Source organism: Arachis ipaensis, chromosome B2 (assembly GCF_059453495.1).
Source record: "Arachis ipaensis isolate K30076 ecotype BB chromosome B2, ASM5945349v1, whole genome shotgun sequence".
NCBI classification, from domain to species: Eukaryota; Viridiplantae; Streptophyta; class Magnoliopsida; order Fabales; family Fabaceae; genus Arachis; species Arachis ipaensis.
Window position 1 is genome coordinate 58,656,842 of NC_142437.1, and position 6,787 is coordinate 58,663,628.

General features: G+C 41.0%; 1 non-coding gene across 1 annotated transcript; it reads right to left on the minus strand.

Moving 5' to 3' along the window:
* Positions 1-1,707: 1,707 nt before the first annotated feature.
* LOC148574016 (small nucleolar RNA R71) lies at positions 1,708-1,811 on the minus strand. Its single transcript, XR_015905503.1, has one exon. It is a non-coding gene; the product is annotated as a small nucleolar RNA R71 (small nucleolar RNA).
* Positions 1,812-6,787: the final 4,976 nt, after the last annotated feature.

The window sequence follows — 6,787 nt, forward strand, 5'->3', positions numbered from 1 at the left end:
GAGCTCTGTTGTAATTTGATGGATCAATACTAATTTTCATTATTCTTCTTCTATCTTTCCTCTTGATTTTACTTGAAAGCTTTTGATCTTCATCCAATGGAGTAGTTATCTTGGAAGAAAAGCTACTCAAACTTGGATCTCTTTTGAACCTTGAAAGAGGAATGAAGAGATCAAGCTAGAAATGCTTTCTCATGCTGGACCAAATTGGGTTTAGATGGGTATGTGACTATAACCCTCTCAATACTTGATTTGGGAAATGCATGTGGTATAATTAGTGACCATACTTCATCTCTTCTCATGAGCAATTGACCAAGAAATTGGCTATTGATCAAGATTTGAGAGATTGAATTGCAAGAATTTGTAATTCAATCACTTAAGATTGCCAAGGAGATCAATGAGTGCATTGATTGAGGAAGAGATGAAAATGAACTTGATCCGGAGAATTGCAACATCTCCTAAGCCCAATGAACTCCCGTCTCTGATCTTACCCATTCCCTTTAATTTCTGCCATTTACTTTTATGAGCAAATCCCCCATTCCAATTTACAATTCTGCAATTTATTTTCAGTCATTTACTTTCAGTTCTTTAATTCTAGCATTTACTTTTCTGTTATTTACATTCCCACCATTTTTATTTTCTGCAACTCTCAACCCAAATTCTGGATTCGCTCAACTAGAACATTCTTCTAATTAAAGTTGCTTGATCAATCAATCCCTGTAGGATTCGACCTCACTCTATTGTGAGTTTTTACTTGACGACAAATTTGGTACACTTGCTGAAGGGAGATTTGTTGAGAGACAAGTTTTCCGTGCATCAAGTTTATGGCGCCGTTGCTGGGGATTGATTATGCATCAACAATGATTAAATTGGAAGATCACTAGATTGAGCATTTTTATTTTGTGAATTTCATTTTCTGTTTGAGTGATTTAATTTTTGTTTTAGTTAAACTTCTTCCCTTCCCCCTCTACTCTTTTGTTTTTCTTTGTTATTTTTAATTCTGTTTGCTAACCCACTAACTGTTTGATATATTGCATCACCCACAACTAACAGTAATTCTGACAGAAATACTGTCTGCACCTATTTTCTTTGCTTGTACTTGTTGGTTGTATGACAGGGAGAAGAAGCGGGGCTTCAACTTCCTTTGATTCTGAACCTGAGAGAACCTTCCTTAGACTAAGGAGGGAGGCAAAAGAAAAATGTGTAGTTGGTGCTGAAGAAGAGGAGGAACACTTTGAGGAATACTTTGAACCAAACATGGAAGAAAACATGGAAAATCATCATGAAGAAGAGACTCACAACCATGGCAGAGGAGGTGGAGCAAATCATGCTGGGGAGGATAGAAGAATTTTGGGCTCTTACATCAATCCAAACCCAGGCAATTGTGGAAGTAGCATCCAAAAGCCAACAATCCATGCCAATAACTTTGAACTTAAACCACAGCTCATCACCCTTGTTCAGAACAACTGTTCGTTTGGAGGAGGTGTTCAAGAAGACCCCAATCAACATTTGACCACCTTCCTGAGAATATGTGACACAGTGAAATCTAATGGTGTTCATCCTGACGCCTATAGACTGCTCTTATTTCCTTTCTCACTCAGGGACAAGGCAGCCAAGTGGCTGGAATCCTTCCCAAGGGAGAGCTTGACAACTTGGGAGGATGTGGTGAACAAATTCTTAGCAAGATTCTACCCTCCTCAACGAATCAATAGGCTGAGAGTTGAGGTTCAAACTTTCAGGCAACAAGATGGTGAGACTCTGTATGAAGCATGGGAGAGGTTCAAGGACTTAACAAGGAGGTGTCCACCTGACATGTTCAACGAATGGGTGCAGCTGCACATTTTCTATGAATGTCTCTCTTATGAGTCAAAGAAGGCCGTAGACCATTCATCTAGAGGATCTTTGAACAAGAAAAAGACCATTGAGGAAACCATAGATGTTATCGAAACAGTAGCAGAAAATGACTACTTCTATGCTTCCGAAAGAGGGAACACAAGAGGAGTGATGGAGCTAAACAATGTAGATGCTCTGTTGGCCCAAAACAAGCTCATTACCCAGCAGCTAGCTGACCTCACCAAGAAGATGGAGAGGAACTAAGTAGCAGCAATCTCATCTTCATCAACAATCCAAGAAGGAGTGAATGAAGAAGCAGAGGGGAGTCAGGAGCAAGCCAACTACATTGGGAATTCACCAAGGAAAAACTATTATCCATACTCCAAGACTTACAACCCTGGATGGAGAAACCACCCAAACTTTGTGTGGGGAAGTGAGCAAGATCAAAACCAAGACCAGAGACGTTACAACTCCAACAACAATGCAGCTCACCAGCAATTCACCCAGAGGACATCTCAACATCCCCACAATAACACTTCTCCACACACTTATCAAAACCAAAATAGCACATCTGCTCCGAACCACTCATCAATTGATGACAAGCTCTCTAAGATTGAAGCCTTACTTGAAGGAATATCCCAAGAGATTCAAGAAAATAAGGTGCTCAAAGAGGAGGTGCGAGCCAATATTAAGAACCAGGGAGAGACCATTAGGAAGCTGGAATTCCAGGTGGGATATTTAGCTGAGAAGATTCCCAAACCTACAGATAGCTTCCCAAGTGACACGGAGAAAAACCCCAAAGGAGAAGCAAAGAAAGTAAGATGGGAAGATTGCAAAATGGTCACTACAAGTGATCAAGAGACTGAAGACAAGCAAGGCAAACTTCTCGAACAACCTGAAGACAACTCAATAAAGGAGGAGGATAGAGATCACAAAGAACCAGAAATGTCACAACAAGAGTTGCTGAAGCTCTATGCACCCTTTCCTCAACTGCTCAATGGTGCTGTGGGAAAGAGAATATACTCAAGGTTCCTAGACTTGTTTGCATCTCTGCATGTGAACATACCATTCATCAAGGCAATTCAACAAATGCCTGCATTCATCAAGTATATGAAGGAACTTCTTCCCAGGAAAAGCTCACTCAAGGGAGGGCAGACTATAGTGATGAACAAGGAATGTAGTGCCCTTATTCAACCTGAGTTGCCTACAAAAAGAAGAGACGTAGGAAGTTTTCATATCCCTTGTGCCATAGGTGAAAATATGTTCGACAGAGCACTATGTAATTTGGGGGCCAACATCAACTTACTGCCCTTATCCCTGGTGAAGAGGCTGCAGATCAATGAGATAATGCCCACAGATGTCATTGTCAGACTGGCTGACAAAACTCAAAAGCAAGCAATAGGAGTAGTGGAAAATGTGTTGCTAAAGGTTGGGAAGTACTTTCTCCCAACAGACTTTGTCATTCTGGACATGGAAGAAAGTCACACTCACCCAATCATATTGGGAAGACCATTCCTAGCTACAGCGAGAGCACTTATCGATGCAGAGAAAGGGGAGCTAATATTGAGAATCCATGATGAACGACTTAGCTTTAATGTCTTCAAACTCTCACAAGAAATAGATCAAGAGGACAAGGAACTAAGCACAGATGATAATGAGACACTGAAAGAAAAAAGAAGCAGTGAAGCACAACCAGCTCATTCTGAGACCCCCTTAACTGACAAACAAGGAAAACAACAATTGCCACAACTCAAGGAAAAGTTAGAGAAACCCAAACCTCTAGAGGCAGGTGAAGACAGCATCACAACTCCTTGGAGAAAAGAGGTCACCAAGGGGAAGGCAACCTCAAAAGAAACAAAGAAGAAGGTACCAAGGAGATGAAGGAACAAGAAGATCCCTACGGAAGACTTCTCTCCAGGGGATAGAGTTGTCTCAGCTTACTTCCCAGATATTCCCCCTAATCTCCCTACTGTGCCATCTCAATTACCTAAGGTCTTCACTATCAATAGAGTTCTTTCCCTGGAACATGTAGAGATCATTGATCCAACTAATGGATACAAGTCCACAGCAAGAGAGGAGGACTTTAAGCACTACCAACCACCATGATGAAGGAAAAACGTCAAGCTAGTGACGCTAAAGAAGCGCTTCATGGGAGGCAACCCATGTTTTATATGCTTTCAGATGATAATGAATAAGTCAATCTTTATGAGCTTCAATCCAAACTTGACAAACAATTGGTGAAAATCTTCTTATGCAGAATATAGTGAGGAACAAGTTTGGTGTTCAAAGCAAACCAAGATGCATGCTAGTCTTGGGAGCTTTGAACACAAAACCTCCATCACAATGATCCAAACTAAGTTTGGTGTCACCTCATGGTGCCACCAAAATGCATATAAGGACCCACCAATAGTTAGTTAGTTAGTTGGAATTCACAAATAACAATCAAATCCTTTCTTTCATTTTATTCTAGCCGTAGAGTTTTAATTTTTTTTATGATATTAATTTTCTTATTTTAAATCTTTATAGGAAAGGAAAAGAAGCATGAAAAAGGATTGATTGGATAATTAAATGGGGGAGATTTCGCCACTTAATGAAGAGCACTACACACATGTCTCAAGAGGGAACGCATGGGGAAACGCTGCCATGCAACATTGGAGAAAGAAGACCCTTGAAGACCGAACCAATCACTCTCATTAAGTGATGATCCTTGTGTTTCCTTCATACACAACCCCATCCGTCCATCTAGTAAACATTCATGCAATCCACACCCTTCATTCACTCATGATTTTCTTATATAAGTGAACCTTAGTGCATGCTTACTCCTCACATTCAAATCCCCACTCTCCACACTTCTATTGGCACACTAAACCCTTCATCACACATTGCTTTAACCAACCCACTCTTCATCTATCCGAAGCCTCAAACCCCCTCAAACAAAAACTCAAGTCATGGCATTATCAAGCTCAAAGAGGCAAAAGAGGAAGGAGCCTATGGAGAGTGCTCCTTTTGATGACAAGAGATTCAAGACTGCCTTTTCATGATAAGGGCCAGAAGGATATTACCAGAGTTAATCTTCCAAATCAATGCCAATGAATCACCATAGATTTGGAGAAAAATCGAACAGAGGGGGTGGCAATTGCTCACCAATCCAGAGGGAAAGATCAATGGAAACCTCATCAAAGAATTCTATGAAAATGCAGTTAGAGAGGATAAGACCAAAGCCCCAACCTTCAAAAGCTATGTGAGAGGAAGGGATGTGGACTTTAGCCCAAGTGCCATAACAAGAGCTCTTCACTTGAAATCACCTCATTTTGATGAGGAGAGTTATCAGGCAAGAATAAGTAGAAGCCCCGATAAGGATGAGCTCTTAGAGATAGCATCAGATATCTGTGTCATAGCCGCTGACTGGGAGAGGTACTCAGATGGGAGACCAAAATTCATAAAAAGGGGAGACCTTCACCCTGAAGCCAAAGGGTGGTTTGAGCTTGTAAGGAGGTCCATCCTACCAGCTGCTAATAATTCAGAGGTTAACATCAATTGAGCCACTATGGTACAATGCTTAGTACAAGGTGGGGAAATCAAAGTGCATGAGCTCATTGCCGAAGGGATTCAAGAGTCAGCTGAGAAAGCTGACTCAGGTGCCAGACTTTGGTACCCCAGCACCATTCTCTGCTTGTGCAACAAGGCCAAGGTAATATTTGAGGATAGCAGCCCAGACTGGGTGAACCCAGGGAGGCCAGTCACACTCGAGTGAATAGTCTATACCACACCGGCTCAGCAACTAAGAAGGCCACATATAGGAAGGCAAAGGGCCCAGGAAGAAGCTCATCAAGAGGAATATCATCAGGAAGAATATCAACAAGAAGAGCATCATGACCCAGCCAACTTGAATATGACTCACCTTCTAAGAGCCATTGAAGATTTGGGACAAAGACATATGGAGGGACAAGAGCAAATACTAAACCGGCTGAGCCAACAGGAAGCATGGCAAAAACAACAAATGGAGCAGCAGCAGGAACAATACTCCCAGCTCACTCAAGCCATCAACCAAGTGAATGAGAGGCAAGAGATTCAAGAGAAGCACTTGCAAGAACTCAACCAGCGGCAGATAGCCCAAATGAAAACTTTCAATGAGTTCAGTGTACTCAATGAAGGAAGGCAACTACATAGGGAGGAGTTCTATGTAAAAACTCAAGCCGAGTTGAACTACATGACCAGTAATATGCATCAACTACACTATGCCATCCCTACATATGATGAGGTCCAAAAATAATTTGTAGAACAAGAAGAGAGGAAAGTGAAACAGCAAAAGGAGACACTCAAGAAGAAGATGGAAGATAGTGGTTTCTGGAGGAAGCTACTGGGAAAAGGCAAGAGAAGTGGAAGTACAAGCACTCAAGAGAGACACAATGAGGACAAACAAGGATGGGAGCATGGACATCCACATGAATGAAAGGTGGTGGAGTTCTTTTTAGTCCATCGTTTTCTATGCTTTAAATAAGGAAGATCTTGTATGAAATAGAACCTGCTTCCATGTTATGTTTAAACTTTTTAAAATTCTGTCTTTTAAGTTTTCCTTCTGAATAGGTCCATGATTTCTGGTTTAAATTGTCACTGCATCATTCCCTTATTTACTTGTAAGCTTGTCCTTTTTAAATTAAATTGAAGAAGAGAATGATTATGTTTTTAAAAGACCAGAGTAGAATTCATATTGTGGAAGCGCATTCATGAATCTTTGGGGTAGTCATAAGTTAGCTAAGTTGGTTCAACCACAAGGCTGGGATGACAATTATATGGCCTGAATACTTTGCTTTGGATACACTCATGAGACTAAGTTAATAACAAGATCCTAAGAAGAGAAAAGGGAAAGAACAATGGAAGTGAAAAACAAAAGAAAAAGAGTAAGCAATAAGGCTAGGCATCAATGGTTTTAATCTTGAGGCAAATGTCTGTGGTG